This window comes from Schistocerca piceifrons, chromosome 7 (genome assembly GCF_021461385.2).
Source record: "Schistocerca piceifrons isolate TAMUIC-IGC-003096 chromosome 7, iqSchPice1.1, whole genome shotgun sequence".
NCBI lineage: Eukaryota > Metazoa > Arthropoda > Insecta > Orthoptera > Acrididae > Schistocerca > Schistocerca piceifrons.
In genome coordinates this window covers 588,112,551-588,129,778 of record NC_060144.1, presented here as the reverse complement: position 1 = coordinate 588,129,778, position 17,228 = coordinate 588,112,551, and positions in this window count along the sequence as shown.

Below are 17,228 nucleotides of genomic sequence, written 5' to 3'. Positions count from 1 at the left end.
TAACGTGTCCAACTTCACGCAAGAAATTTTTAACAAAGGCGTTCGATACAGACCGTCCAGTGGCTTTACGTAATGGAGTGAAAGAAACAAGTTTTGAAGTAAGTTCAACAGCGACTAGAACGTATGAAAATCCATTAGATGTTCTGACAAGCGGTCCCAAGAGATCAACAGCAGCAAATTCTTTTAATTTAGAAGGAATAATAGGAAACAATGGAGCACGATGTGAGACAATAGATGGTTTCGCCTTTTGACAAAGTTTACAAATACACAAGACTATTCGAATTCTTTTTTCCATATTGTTAAAATAACAAGTCGTCCGAAGAATATGATAACATTTTCGTGGACCAAAATGTGCGTAGCTGAAATGAATGTACCAAATGAGCTTATTAACAAAATCGTCTGGAATGCAAAGTACCCATAGCTTGTCATCAACAGTGCAGCGTTTGAAGAGTATGTTGTTTCTAACCAGGTAATAATGCCGAATCCGTGTGTGTGTCTTTCCATGCCATTTGCTCTTGATGTCTTTCCAAATCGGATCTTTATCTTGTTCATGAGCAATGTCCTTTAAAGATGTGATGATGAAGTTTTCGAAGGCGACTTTCTGAATGTAAAGAATACTGAAATTTTTCTCGAGGTTGCCTTCTGTGTTACTTTTCTCAAGCCCAGCTGGTGCGTGTGACAGTGCGTCCGCAACAATGTTCTCCTTGCCGGGAATGTAGACTATTGTGAAGCGGAATTCTTGCATTAACAATGCCCAACGTTTTAACCTGTCATGATATAATTTTGAAGACATAAGAAATTGTAATGCACGATGATCACTGTATACTTTTACGTGCTTACCAGAAAGAAAGAAACGGAATTTGTTAAATGCCCAAACGATAGCTAAAGCTTCTAATTCAGTAAAGGAATAATTTTTTTCAGATTTTGTTAGCACTCGGCTAGCAAAAGCAATGGTTTTCTGAACGGTAGTGTCATTTTCTATGGCTTCTTGAAATAAATGGGCACCAAGACCGACTTTAGATAAATCCGTGCCAAGGCAGAAATCTTGTGACAGATCTGGATGAGCTAGTATTGGCGCGTTAAGTAGCGATTCTTTCAAAGAATTGAGTTCCAACTGTGCTTGTTCGTCCGAGTTCCAAATAGTATTTTTTCCAGTGAGAGAACAAAGTTTTGGTGTAACAAGAATTTGCATATTCAGAAAACGACGGTAAAAATTTACGAGACCTAGAAAACTGCGGACTTGTCTTTTTGTGGATGGAACTGGAATGGCTTTGATTGCTTCTAACTTTTCAGGATCCGGCTGAATACCTTCAGAATAAATAATATGTCCCAAAAACCTCACCTTTGACCTACCGAATTCAGACTTTTCCAAGTTAACTGTAATTCCAGATTCTGCAAAAATACGTAACAAACTGTTGAGGATGCGATTATGTTGTTCCCATGAAGCTTCTGCTATTAGAATATCGTCCACATATAAAGTGATGTGACGTTTTAAGAACTCAGGTAATATGGAATTTAGCCCGCGAATGAATGCTGCCGAAGAAATGTTCAAACCAAAAGGAAGTTTCCGAAACTGATAACAAACGCCGAAACAAAGGAAAGCTGTGTATTTTCTACATTCTGGATGAAGTTCGATCCGATAAAAGCTGGATCTGAGATCAATGGAAGACAACTCTTTTACACCATTAAAATTTTGAAGAAGTTCTTCCAACGTTTGCGACCTGTTTATTTCAGGAATAATGATAGTATTGATTTGTCTCGAATCTAAGACAAGCCTGATCGATCCATTTTTCTTCTCAACAACATGTAATGGATTGTTGTATGAGCTTACTACAGGCTCAATAATGCCCTCGTCAAGCATAGATTGTATTTCTGTTCTAACACAGTCCCTATAATGTGCTGGAATTACGTATGATCTAACACAAAATTTAGTATGGTCACGAACACGAAATTGGTATTGAAATCCCTTGAATGTTCCTGTTTTGTGAGTAAAAACTGTGGAATGTTCTTGTAAAATCTCAAAAAGGTCCTGCCTATCAGTGTCATTACAATTCTCAATTGTTTGAATTATATTTTGAATTAACTCATTAATATCAAATATGTCGTCGATGATATCCCTGTCAGTACTTGCAGAGTGATTGTTAGTGTTTATTTCCGTAGAAAATTCCGAACTGTTGTCTAACAGAAGGTAAAGCCGATTAATTTCCTCGTCATGGTTTGAGAGCCAATCTTCAAATTTCAAAGCTATTGACTTACCTTCTTTCTCTAAACTTATTTCAGCTCCGTGAAAGTTTAAGATTGCTTTGTATTCATTCAAAAAGTCTACTCCCAATACAATTTCCGTCGACAATAATGGAACAAAAAGAAAGTTCATAGAGAAGCTGTGGCTTTGACAAAAGAATTCTAAGTTGGTTTGTTGGCGTACATCTACACTTTTTCCAAAAATTGCACCTTGTAATTTAATCTTACGTAACGGAAGTGTGGGGCAATCGTTCGATTTGTTACATTTGCTAAAGGCTGTTTCACTAATTACTGAAATGGGACTGCCAGAGTCAAGTACTGCCGTAAATTTTACGTCATTTACTGTAATGTGAATCACAGGATATGCAATGTTGTTATGTTTTACGTCGTGTTCCTGGAGTAAGATGTCCCTAATGTCTTCCATTTTAACGTAATTACTAGCTACGGCAGCTGCGTCGTCAGTTTCATACATACGTTTCGTGGCTGCCAGCGGTATGAGTCATTGCCTATTGTCTCTTTGTTGGCGCGCGTCGTTATTGGGATTTGGAGACCTCACTTCTACAAATTCACCTCCTCGAGAGGGCCCTGCTCTGTTTGAATCCCGCCAGTTCTGATGCAATTCAGGTCTGTCGTTACGATCATATCGTCTGTCGTCATGTCGGTAGATGCCATAGTTTCTTTCTTGTCGGTCACATGGTGGAGAATTTCTCCCTGAATCGTAGCTGCACGCTGGACCGTTGCGTCTAAAGTTATTCTGTCTCCCTTGATAATAATTATTTTGGTTCCCATATTGTCTGTTTCTCTGATTGTCTCTGTGATTGTCACTACCATGGAGAGGTGATCTTTCCCTGTAATTATTACTACTCTGCCAACGGTTGTCATACGGGCGGTGTCTGTTTTGGTCACGATATGTGTTGTGAGAGTAGCCTTGTCGTGTCCAGTTATTATTTCTTTCATCGCGGAATTGTGACAGATGTGACCTGTAATTATTGTGTTCCTGTTTTCACGTTCCGCGATTGTCAGTGTCAATTTCTAATTCTTGTAAGAGTCCCTGAAAAGCTTCAATGACGTCTTTGCAACGTCCTGCCAAAATAATATGTCGTAAATGTTCAGGTAATTTGATTAAGCAAATGCGGATGAGTTCTGAGGGGCTGTATGGGTTTGACAGGTACTGATTCTTGTGCAACATGTCTTCAAAATATTTCACAAGACTGGAGAATTCAGATTGTTCGAAATGTTTCGTCATTATGATGCTATGTTTTACTCGGTCTTGTGTAGCTTGAAACCAATACACTGAGAGGAAGGCATGATAAAATTCTCCTTCACTGTGTCAATCGTGAATGACCGATCGCATTCTTACAGCTGGTTCATTCTCTAAGTAGCCACACATAAATTCTAATCTGTGTTCTAACGACCAGTTGGGAGGAAAACAATGAGAGAATTGATGGAGCCACGCTTGTGGATGAATGTCGTTGCCAGAATTCTTAAATGTTTTGAATTTACGTGTAGTAATGAACAGCTTATAGTCAAAATCATCGTGTCGGCGAGTAGCATATCGGTCATTGTTACGTCGTGTTGGCGGTTCCATTTCAAAATTCGGTGCACCTTGCCAATTTCTTTCATAACTTCCGAAATGCGCTGTGTTATTATTTTGTGGCTGTTCCGTATTTCTATGTCCCTCTTCCCGTATTGGAGCGCGAGTGTCTTCTGAAATACGTAATTCTTGTATTACCTGTGTCAGTTGATCTTGTACTTCCTGGATTTCTCTTTGGTGTTGCGTATTAATTTGATTCAGATTTTGTTTGAATTTTCTAATTTGTTGATACTCTTCTGTGTCAGTGAAGGCTACAGGTCTAGTGTCATTCAGATCATCATCTACCTTTGTAGATAAGTTAGTGACCCGATCCGAAAGTTCAACTACTTTCTCTGATAATGTGCTAATTTCCTCCATGTGTCTTTCTACTGTGTCCTTTAAGTTTTCCTGAGTTTTTGCAAGTTGCGTAACCGAATCGGTAGATGCAACTGAGTCAATTTTAGCTTGCAAGGTCTCATGATTTTCATGAACAATAATTTGCAGTTCTTTTATGGCTGCTTCGTGATTCTGTAATGCATTTTCATGCCACGAAAAAATAGGTTGAAAATGCTCACAAATTTGTGTTTTTACGTCGTTACAGACTTTTTGACATTTCGATTCGTAGTAGTCAAATCTTCAAGTGTTTGTTCAAGCGTGGTGTGAAGATTTTGTACCATTGCGTCTAATTTTTTAAGATTTTGTTCCACTGTGTCTAACTTTTTAAGATTTTGTTCCATTGTGTCTAATTTTTGTAGCCTTTGTCCCATTTGTTGCATTAACTGTAATAACAATGCACTGGTGTCCGAAACATGTTCCTCAGTGCTTTTCGGCAGTGAAGTTGCACCGGCAACATTCACATTTTGACAAGCAGAAAAAGTTTGACTCATTTGAGAAAACGGTGAGAACCCAAAACCTGAGTCTACAGTATTCGCAATATTGTGTTCTGTCATTCCTGATTCCTGAGGCGAGCTGTTGCCGACTGATCGATCGATAATGCTTCCCTGTTCACTACCTGTTTCACTGTCTACACCATTATTTGACGCCCTCTCCATTTCCCTATGCACAGTTACCAAATTACTACTTTGGATGTCTGTTAATTCATTTCACAGTGGTGCTGGTAAGCTACACTCGTCGTCAATATTATTTCTCAGCTTACTTTGGAGCCTAGTGTTACGTTTTTCACACGCCATTATTGTCACAATATTTCACACGATAACACAGAAAAGCAAAATAAGAGAACACATTAACATAGCACTGAAAATAATACCTAGTTAATTGCAAGCGCAGCTGCGAAATACTTGGTGCAAATTAAAATGCATGCTACAACAACAATGAAAGACTGCAACTACGAAGGAGATTCTCTCTACAATTACATGCTAGCAATAAACAAAAGCTACAGTAATTACACAAACTACAAGAAAAAATCAGAAGATTCCAGTGAGGTATCCTCGGCTAAGGGTCGACATATGAGAAGATTCCAGGTTCGAATCCTGACAGGGTCGCCACATGAAACGTCCCCTTTTTACTGTTATACATGACTGAGCTTAACCTGACATACAATATTTTTAGCGCAACGCAATCTGACTTTAAAAAGTCCCTACAAAAAAATGGCCCTGACTAACATTAACCTATACTTTTCACAAATCACTTACCTCACAAAAATCTTGAGTTACTCGAACTACTGCAATACAGCAAGCGCCACTACTGCCAGCTAAATAAAAGATTCAAACTACGGAAGGCACTAACTACTGATAGGGATAGTTAGCAAATGAAAGATATTAATAGAGAACAAACAATGTATTTACCTTAATAGTCATAATATATATAGCAGTTAATGCAAATTACAAAACTCCGCCATCTCTCTCCCCACATCCACCACTGCTGGCGGCTCACCTCCAACTGCGCAACGCTACGCGCTGTTCACATGCAGCTGCCGCTGCCCAACACTACAATGGCAGACAACAATGCAAACTAGCCACAGACTGCACACAGCACAGCCAGTGATTTTCATACAGAGCGCTACGTGGCGTTACCAATAAGAAAACCTAAACAGCCTACTTACAAAAGAACCATGTCGGTATTTAGAACTGCGGTGATTTAGGTAAGTCGCAGAGACCTTAAATCAGTTGAGATGTGATTAAATCCTCCATCTTCTCTGATGCAAAGCCAATTTGTTGAAATAAGCCTTACATCAGGCGATTTATTCCTTGTTTACAGCACTGTTTCGTTTATATATTCCTGTAATAAAAGTTATTAAGTAAAAATCTAATGTCACATTATTAATTGTTATTTAAACTCCAGTTACTGAACACTTCATACATACTACACATGCAATTTGAGCTGACATCAGGACTATAATGACGATGTTTTACGTCCTGCAATTTCGCTTTCGCTTGCCTGAAAGACGGCCAGCATTCCTTCGTAATGAGTGGTATCTTGAGGTCACACAGAAGGTGATATGTCAGCGTGTGGTGCCCTGCTATGGTATAAGGTATTCAGAAATAAGTGTAATAGTGTGAAAGTTGTACTGGTATGACAGGGCGTTTTATTACTGTTTATTTACATTAAATTTTTTATCGAATTCCTACTCTGTATTATATAAATAATCCTTCACGAAACAGAAAATATTGCTTGACAGAGTGATTTTCGACCAAGATATTATCGACCCCTAATAGGGGGCGGGGGATGCTTTCAGTTTCCGGGCGTACAGTGGAACATAAAAGCACTGCGGGAGGCGATGAAACGAAATCGGAGGACTGATGGGTACGGGAGTGAACTGTGTGTGTTTGCTTTCGTGATTACTTTTTCATCATAACAAAAAGTAGCAGCCGAAACAGTATCTCAACAGTAAACCGCTGAATTTTTAAATAATATTACTTCCATGTATGAAACAGCTTCAGACTGCTGATTACTTTCCACAGTTATTGTTTTAACTGCGTACGTGTGAATGGTGTCTGCTATGTCGGGCATGTCCCACAGAAGTGACACCAGTCGTGATGACGCAGCTGGTGCGTACATTTGTATGAAACAGAGAATGGGGATGAGAGCGGACGGATGGGTGGGTGGGAATTCGTGACTTCCAGCCGCACAGGGGATTGTGACAATGCAGTGGCGAAGGTCGAAAAATTGTGCCTGTTCGGGACTTGAAACCGGGTTCACTATTTCTCGTGAGCGGCTGCGTGAATCGCTTCTGTCATGTGGACACGGTCCCTGAGTGACACATACTTCCATCTAACATCACAGTATCCCTACTCCATTAACCGCCTACTCGCAAATTATGCATTCTCGTAGGAGTTCGCACGGCAACAGCCAGGGACCGTGACCGGACGGCCGAAGCTATATCGGTATGCATCTCAAGATTTGGCGGCGATGCCCCACCAGGGTCATGGGCTTACTGCTGATGGAGGCTCTGGCACCACGTTTTCTTGAACCTCCGGTACCGCTTACTGAGGCGTTCTTCTACATTGGGAGTACAGCCACTGACGGGACGTTCTCCCTGTCTCTCGCTAACCGGTGACATTTATCACAATGTGCTTCACCTTCAGTTGCTTAATGCCGTCCAAACAGATTTCTCCAGAGAGACTCCATCTTGCCGATTCGCCTTTGTGTGTGAACTGAAACATTCAGAATACAGACGAACACTGGCTACGTTATGGGCCGGCGGAAGGGGCATGGTATTTCGAGCGTATCCTACGGTGCATTTGAAGGCAATATGGCGTACCGTCAATGCGGTAACGCTAGATTCAGACGTGCATTCTACCTGGTACACGACGATAAACAAAAAAACAGTTTCCTCCAGAGAGACTCCATCTTGCCGATTCGCCTTTGTGTGTGAACTGAAACATTCAGAATACAGACAAACACTGGCTACGTTATGGGCCGCCGGAAGGGACATGGTATTTCGAGCGTAAAATTTTAGCTCTCTTTTTACGGATGTCGCCCGCTTATGTCGATTCCCACACTCTTCTCTACCCGGACGCTGTTTATTACACGAGGACGAAACACAACGCTGTCACGTGGATCAGAGGTCACGCAATTCATTATTTGTTTGGATGCGGTGTCACAGCTGTTTCAACGATCGTCATTATAGTATCGTGGAGAACCCTAAGTACAGCTAACACTTCTCGAGCTTCTTGAGGAGCATCTTGCACGATTAGCCATGTAGCTGGATCATTCACGGCAGGACGTAAATTTGATGCATTCACACGTATCAGACTGAACAGATAACGGTACCTACGTGACATTACGAGAATATGGTTCGGTGACGTCTGTGGAGTATCGATGCTGCATGTGCGTTTTTCCAGAAGTGTTACTTTCTGTTTGTTTACTTTTTTTCACGCAGGTAATACGTATGCTCCCTTCTAAAATATAGCCGACAGAGACAAGTCACGAAAAAGGTGGATTTATTTTTCGTCAGTAAAACATAAAAGCTGTTAAGGCAGCCACTCGTGAGAGGCGGTAAATCCGGGTTCGAACTGCGGTCAGGCACAAATTTTCAACTTTACCCATTGTATTACTACAACGCCGTGGGCGGCTGAAAGTCACGACTTTCTACCCTTACCTTCCTCTTATTCTCCCTTCTCTATTTAATATAAATGTGTTAAATATTTCATGTTAAGCATATATGCAACAAAAAGTTTAGAAAAGCTTTGAACTTAATGATAAAGTTCATTGCAAGTCGCCAGTCAAGTGCTCTCGTTATGAATCAAGTACTTGAGTACAGTCCGGATAATTTCCACTCCGTTTTCATAGAAATTTAGTTTCTTCACTCTGCTCTGTCTCTGTGACGTCACATCTCCTGAGCTAAGTTCGCCTCCGTAGGTGAGTGGTCTGGGCGGCTGACTGCCATGCGGGCGACCAGGGTTCGTTCCCCGGTACTTGCTAAGGGCTTTTCCGTTGCGATGGGACTGGTACGGGGTGCACACAGACTCGTGAGACCAACTGAGGAGCTACTCGACATGTTAGTAGCGGTTGCAATGTCAAGAAACCCGAACACGGCCGAGAGAGAATTGTGTTGACCACAAATTATACTGCAGGCAATGACGAAATTGGCACAGGGTGATATGGCGCTCTGTCGGACCTCATTGTTCCGTCTACCACCGGAACGCGTTGATTTACCTACTCATTTCACTCTGTCGAAGTATTAAACAACTTTGCAAAGACACTCAGCAGCATTGCGGCTACCACCTGCAAAACATGTTGCCAGTAGAGTTACTAGTATTCGAACATTACGTAGTACCTCGAAGAAAAAGATATATAGGCACATAGTCAGGACGGACCTAGAAAATATCGTTCTTTTGAAACACAACTAGCTCTTTATACTCATGAAGTAATAAGTGCTATCGACAGGGATGTCAAATTAATTCCGTATTTTTAGATTTCCAGAAGGCTTTCGACAAGCGTCTTCTAACCAATCTGCGTGCCTACGGAGTATCGCCTGAGTTGTGCGACTGGATTCGTGATTTGGGGGGGGGGGGGGGTTGGGTTGTTTGGGAAGGAGACCAGACAGCGAGGTCATCGGTCTCATCGGATTAGGGAAGGACTGGGAAGGAAGTCGGCCGTGCCCTTTCAAAGGAACCATCCCGGCATTTGCCTGGAGCGATTTAGGGAAATCACGGAAAACCTAAATCAGGATGGCCGGACGCGGGATTGAACCGTCGTCCTCCCGAATGCGAGTCCAGTGTTTAACCACTACGCCACCTCGCTCGGTGATTCGTGATTTCCTGTCAGAAAGGTAACAGTTCGTAGTAGTGGATGGAAAGTCATCGAGTAAAACAGAAGTAATATCTGGTGTTTCCCAAGGAGGTGTTATAGGCCCTCTATTGTTCCTGATCTATATTAACGACATAGGAGACAATCCGAATAGCCGTCTTAGATTGTTTGCAGATGATGCTGTCGTTTACTGTCTTGTAAAGTCATCAGATGCTTAAAAAGACTTGCAAAATGATTTAGATAAGACATCTGTATGGTGCGAAAAGTGACATTGCCCCTGAATAAGGAAAAGTGTGAACTTATTCACATGAGTACTAAAAGAAATCACCTAAATTTCGATTACGCGGGAAGTCACACAAATCTGAAGGCTGTAAATTCAACTAAATACTTAGGGATTACAATTACAAATAACCTAAATTGTAACGATCACATAGATAATATTGTGGGTAGAGCAAACGAAAGACTGCAATTCCTTGGCAGAACACTTAGAAGGTGCAACGGGTCTACTAAAGAGACTGCTTACACCACGCTTTTCCACCATATTGTCGGCCGGAGTGGCCGAGCGGTTCTAGGCGCTACAGTCTGGAACCGGGCAACCGCTACGGTCGCAGGTTCGAATCCTGCCTCGGGCATGGATGTGTGTGATGTCCTTTGGTTAGTTAGGTTTAAGTAGTTCTACGTTCTATGGGACTGATGACCACAGATGTTAAGTCCCATAGTGCTTAGAGCCATATTTTTTTGTACCGTCAATAGGCCGAGTCGTGCTCAGAATTTTGGTATGTTCAAGATGTGCTGCATTTACAATTCGTGCCTAAAGGATGCACCATAAACAGTGCAAGATAAATGCATGAGTTCGAAGCGTTAGTCTACACATGGAGCACTCTGTCCTTCAGCATGACAATACCAGCCCACACACGAGTGCTGCAACATGTACAACAATCAGATCCTTTGAGTTCATTGTCACTCACGATCCTCCACACAGTCCACACTTGCCACCATCCGATTTTCATCTGTGCCCAAAACCTGAAGAAGACTTTCAACGACGTCACATTGATGGTAATGAAGTGGTCCAAGCATAAGTGAGGTTGTGGCTATGTCAGCAAAGACAAACAATGTAGTGTCATGGTATCTACAACCTGGTCTCTCTGTGGGAGAAATGTGTTCCTTGCCAGGTTGATTGTGTTGAGAAATAAATATATTTACATGAACAATAAAGATGCAGAAAGTTAATAATACTGTTTTATTTCAAAATCGTTGATACTTTCCATATAAGAAATTCTGAGACATTACTTTCCAGCACTGCCTCATACATACAAGCCCACATGCATCCATACATATGTACATCACTTTTTATAATATGTATGGATTAGATAGCGGTCTTCTTAAACAGATTCATCTTCTAATCGATATCGGCTGGATTCCACTCAAGCAACACATCAACTTGGTATCAATGGTTCTAACTGTACAGAAATAAACAAGTAAACAGTGCTTTAGATTATTCATTAGTCGTTTTTGGAGAGGTGCTGATTCGTCGTATGAATTAACACGCCACAATATAAAGAATTCTCTAACTACACCAGACCAAAAGATAATCATTCCTAGAAACACTTCCAGTAGCCTTGATATAAGATGGCGTAATTGTGGCGAGGAAGTTCCTTCACGTATGCTGTATCCAGCTCAGGTCACTCACTGGCGATCAGGTACCACAGCGCTACCAAATTGCGGGGATGTCGACTGCTATGTTTCAACCGTTGCCCCAAATAGCAAAATACGGTTTGTGCGGTTTTAAGACTAGGTGGTTTAATGGGCCAGTCGATTTGTGTGCCTACAGCCGTGCGAATACAGCTATTGCGATATTGGAAGGATGAAGCGTCCAGTGCCCTCTACGATGGTATCCTAGAACACTTTTGGCCATTTGTGTGGCCGACTTATAATAGAATTTAATTCTAAAAGATGCCCATAAAGTCCCAGTAACTTTTCAAAAGTCATAGCTAGGAAATGGTTATATACTAACCGAGAACCCGACGTTCCTACGGTGTGTATATACCGGGTGATCAAAAAGTCAGTACAAATTTGAAAATAAACCACGGAATAATGTAGATAGAGAGGTAAAAATTGACACACATGCTTGGAATGACATGGGATTCTATCAGAACCAAAAAGAAAACATCTCATATTGCTAGACGCGTGAAAGGTCTCTTGCACGCGTCGTTTGGTGGTGATCGTGTGCTCAGCCGCCACTTTCGTCATGCTTGGCCTCCCAGGTCCCCAGACCTCAGTCCGTGCGATTATTGGCTTCGGCGTTACCTGAAGTCGCAAGTGTATCGTGATTGACCGACATCTCTAGGGATGCTGAAAGACAACATAACTCCGGACATGCTTTACAGTGCTGTTCACAACATTATTCCTCGACTACAGCTATTGTTGAGAAATGATGGTAGACATATTGAGCATTTCCTGAAAAGAACATCATCTTTGCTTTGTCCTACTTTGTTATGCTAATTGTTGCTATTCTGATCAGATGAAGCGCCATCTTTCGGACATTTTTTGAACGTTTGTATTTTTTTTTGTTCTAAAAAAAACCCATGTCATTCCAAGCATGTGTGTAAATTTGTACCTCTCTATGTACATTATTCCATGATTTATTCAGTTTTCAAATTTATACTGACTTTTTGATCACCCAGTATAATGCGGCCCAGTTGCGTTAGGACTGTGGCTATGAAAAATCAAAATAATGAATTAGATCTCTAGCACTATAAATAAATTCATCTTTGATCACACCTTGTGCAAAAACATCTGTGTTTACAAACATATGTATGCAAATGTGCCTCTTGAGTGAAGTGATACGTACGATAAGGATGGAGAAAAGAACGTATGATGATGCCAAAAAGTTAAAAATATTTTTCTTGAATCATGTGGTAAGTTTACGATCTTCATTTTTTTCACTATTTCCCACATATTTTCCGCGTCTGAATTACGACATTCGTAATCTAACATCAAACGTTTTTATGACAGGAATACGCATTTCATTTCATTCAAGGGGAGAAACCAAAATATGTATTAAGACAAATTACTCCTGATGGTGGACCCACAGGGTCCGAAATGCATTGGGAATTTAATAAAACACGTCAAGTTGTGACAAAAGGCGTTTAGCTCCTACTTCCAGTGTATGTTCACGGAACCACTTTATTTGTTCAAATTAGTTTCCCCCTGAATCAATACACAGGTAAAATAGTTTTATAAGTGTTTTGAAACAGTCACTGTAATCCTATTTTGGAACTGCATTTAGTGCTGCAGTACAGTTTTTCCAGATGTTCGTAACTGCGTCGTAACGGTGTTCCTTCATTGCCAACTTCAGTTTGGGGAAGAAGCAGAAGTCCTTTGGAACCTAATCCGACGGATGTATTGGACGATCCAGGACAGTGAGCCACTTGTTGGCCAAAAACTGAAGCTCAACAAACACTCTGTGCGCTGGGGTGTTGGGAAGGGCTACAAAGAACCCGCCTCTCAGTATCTGGATCAAAATCAACGATTTCTCGCCCAAAAATACGGAACTTGAAGCTGTCCCACTGCTTCACCACCATTTTTTGACAGGTGCTATACACGTACTGTTACATTCACAACCAGGATGCCTGCTGCACAGATGTTAGCACTTTGACCTTCAGCACAAGTGTTGTCGAAACTTCAGTTACGCACTAACTGAGTACCTGGCGCTCTTAACGCCACATCTCACCACGAGATAGCATTGCAGTTTTAAATTTCACACAAGCAATCCTAACGGAACTGGGACACACAGTGTGTGCCACATCTTCTACTAGTATACCTCTTCCTTCCCCCTCTCTCCTTCCATCTCTTCCTCCCCCTGTCTATTTATTCATACCTTCCTTTGGTCACCTCCCTCTGTCCACCTTTTCCAATACCTACTCTTTTCATCTTCCCATGCTCCTTTCTCCATTCATCTGCTCCCCTTCCTTCTGTCTGCCTCATCCTCCCCCCCCCCCCTCACCCCGCAAGAGGCAATCCTCTTCCCTCCTGTATTTCCTCCTCACCCCCTTTGAGTCCATCTTCTCCTTGCCCTCTCTCTGTCCATCTTGCCGTTTCCCTTCTCAATATCAATCTTCTCACCCATCTCTCTGCCCTCCTCCCTATACGTCTCCTTCTCCCACTCTGCCTGTCCGCCTTCTCCCTCGCTCTCTCCATGTACATGTGCTTCTCCCCCTTCTATCTGTCAATCTGCACCTCCCCCTCTCTATCCATGTCCACTTCGCCCTCTCATTGTCAATCTCCTTTTTCTTTTCTAATATCCATATCCTCTTACGCTTCTCCCTGTCTATCTTCTCCCCTTTTCTTTCTCTGTCTGCTTACTCCTCCACCTGTCTCTGTCAATCTCCTGCAAACTCTCCCTCTGTCCATTCTCTCTCCAACTTTTCCTCCCCTCGCTCTCCATCCATCTCCGCCTCTTCCTTTTCTCTGTCCATTTCCCTCCCCCTCTTTCTGCCCATTTCTCCTCCCCCTACCGGTGTCCATCTCTTCCTTACCTCTGTTTCTGTCTGTCTCTTGGTCCACTCCCCCCTTCTCTCCGCACGTTATCAACCCCACCTAATTGGACGTTGCTGGTTGTTAGACCCACAGCATTTCTTTCCAAATATTAAGTAATGTGCGCACCACGTTTGGTTGAAGTCAATTCAGGGGTTTACGAGGAAAATGTTACCTGCGCCTTTGCCGTGTGCGCACTTGTCAAAAGTATTTAACAGGACTCACTCACGTTTTTACACATATATTACCTATATGTATTGTGATTTTCATCCTGTAATTTGATTTCCGTGTAGCACTACGTTTATGGCGTTATTTATACTAAACTGTGTTTCGTGTAGTAATATAATTTTACAGATACATGTAGAGGTCTATGTAGATACACTCCTGGAAATTGAAATAAGAACACCGTGAATTCATTGTCCCAGGAAGGGGAAACTTTATTGACACATTCCTGAGGTCAGATACATCACATGATCACGCTGACAGAACCACAGGCACATACACCCAGGCAACAGAGCATGCACAATGTCGGCACTAGTACAGTGTATATCCACCTTTCGCAGCAATGCAGGCTGCTATTCTCCCATGGAGACGATCGTAGAGATGCTGGATGTAGTCCTGTGGAACGGCTTGCCATGCCATTTCCACCTGGCGCCTCAGTTGGACCAGCGTTCGTGCTGGACGTGCAGACCGCGTGAGACGACGCTTCATCCAGTCCCAAACATGCTCAATGGGGGACAGATCCGGAGATCTTGCTGGCCAGTGTAGTTGACTTACACCTTCTAGAGCACGTTGGGTGGCACGGGATACATGCGGACGTGCATTGTCCTGTTGGAACAGCAAGTTCCCTTGCCGGTCTAGGAATGGTAGAACGATGGGTTCGATGACGGTTTGGATGTACCGTGCACTATTCAGTGTCCCCTCGACGATCACCAGTGGTGTACGGCCACTGTAGGAGATCGCTCCCCACACCATAATGCCGGGTGTTGGCCCTGTGTGCCTCGGTCGTATGCAGTCCTGATTGTGGCGCTCACCTGCACGGCGCCAAACACGCATACGACCATCATTGGCACCAAGGCAGAAGCGACTCTCATCGCTGAAGACGACACGTCTCCATTCGTCCCTCCATTCACGCCTGTCGCGACACCACTGGAGGCGGGCTGCACGATGTTGGGGCGTGAACGGAAGACGGACTAACGGTGTGCGGGACCGTAGCCCAGCTTCATGGAGACGGTTGCGAATGGTCCTCGCCGATACCCCAGGAGCAACAGTGTCCCTAATTTGCTGGGAAGTGGCGGTGCGGTCCCCTACGGCACTGCGTAGGATCCTACGGTCTTGGCGTGCATCCGTGCGTCGCTGCGGTCCGGTCCCAGGTCGACGGGCACGTGCACCTTCCGCCGACCACTGGCGACAACATCGATGTACTGTGGAGACCTCACGCCCCACGTGTTGAGCAATCCGGCGGTACGTCCACCCGGCCTCCCGCATGCCCACTATACGCCCTCGCTCAAAGTCCGTCAACTGCACATACGGTTCACGTCCACGCTGTCGCGGCATGCTACCAGTGTTAAAACTGCGATGGAGCTCCGTATGCCACGGTAAACTGGCTGACACTGACGGCGGCGGTGCACAAATGTTGCGCAGCTAGCGCCATTCGACGGCCAACACCGCGGTTCCTGGTGTGTCCGCTGTGCCGTGCGTGTGATCATTGCTTGTACAGCCCTCTCGCAGTGTCCGGAGCAAGTATGGTGGGTCTGACACACCGGTGTCAATGTGTTCTTTTTTCCAGTTCCAGGAGTGTATTACCTGCAGCAGGTGTTGCGAATGCAGTTACACAAAGAGGTAATAAATTAAAACGTTATGTATGATGGCGTAGTTATACTGCATGAATGGCGAGAGTGTAGTAGGCAGTAAATGTATTTCCTTTCATCATTTTGGCTGGAGTGTCAGCGAGAAACGGAAATTATATTTAACGTTTGTTCCATGTCATTAAGTGCTTTCATTCCCAAGTACTGGATAATTATAGACTGGCTACTTGCACGTCGTGAACTACGATACTTTCTCGTCCCCACCCCCACACCCTCTGTGTTTCTTTCCAGACAGACAGCGATGGGTGTTCCAACTTTAGTTAAAATCGATCCAGTGGTTTTGGAGGAGATGTGGAAATATACATACATCCACCACTATAAAGTGTATGAATTGAGTATTATGGTTTGTTGTAAAGTCTTTAGCACACGTCAAAGTTTGTTTCTTTGCCCTTTTTTGTAGATAGGACCTGGAGTGGATCAAAATGGCAACAGACCAGGACGAGTTTCAACGTGTCTTCTGGCATGCAGAGTGCAAATTTGTGACAGTGGTGCTGCTGAACTGTCAATACCGTTACGCGGGGGCACCAGCGACAGGAACAAGTATAATGGGATGGGTCAGAAAAAGAGACAGGCATTGTTAGAGACCGTCCTCCGTGTGCTGATACAGTGCAAGCTCCATATCAATGCAGTCTCCAGCAGTCAGTTCGTCGTGCACCACACGAAATGCAGAAAGCTTGATCAGCTGTCCATTAAGCGTTACACGAGCGGCTTGCTGTTACGTCTTTATGTGTAAAAAAGTGTAAATGGTCCAAGTGTCGTAGCCCAATGGTTATCCTCTCCGGTGTGCATTCTCGTGTTCCACGCTGGCTTCAATGCCTTCTGACGCTACGAAAACGACTAACTGGATAAGTGCCTGTTTTCAGATTAGGCCACATTTCACATTTGTGGACGTGCCAATCGCCTCAACATTAGGAACTGGATCTGCAAAAATTCACATAATAAGTCCTAACGCATCCGTAACAGCCTAATGCTTGGTGTCACCTGATGCACGATGCTGTGATAGGCCACTTTTTCTTCGCAGAGCAAACCACAACGAGACATTCTTATGTGAACAAACCGGAACAGTTCCCGGTACCAAAGATCTAAGAACTGCAGCCTTCCCCACCTTTCCCCAGTATGATGGCGCACTCCCGCATCAGTGTTTTAACGTACGGGGTGTGCTGAATGACAGATTTTCTGAGAGGTGGACGATTCGTGATGGCCATATTGCATGGTCTCTCACACTTCAGATGTTTAAACGTATAGGATGTGGTGAATCACACATTTTCTAAGAGGTGAACTGTTCGTGATGGTCTTGT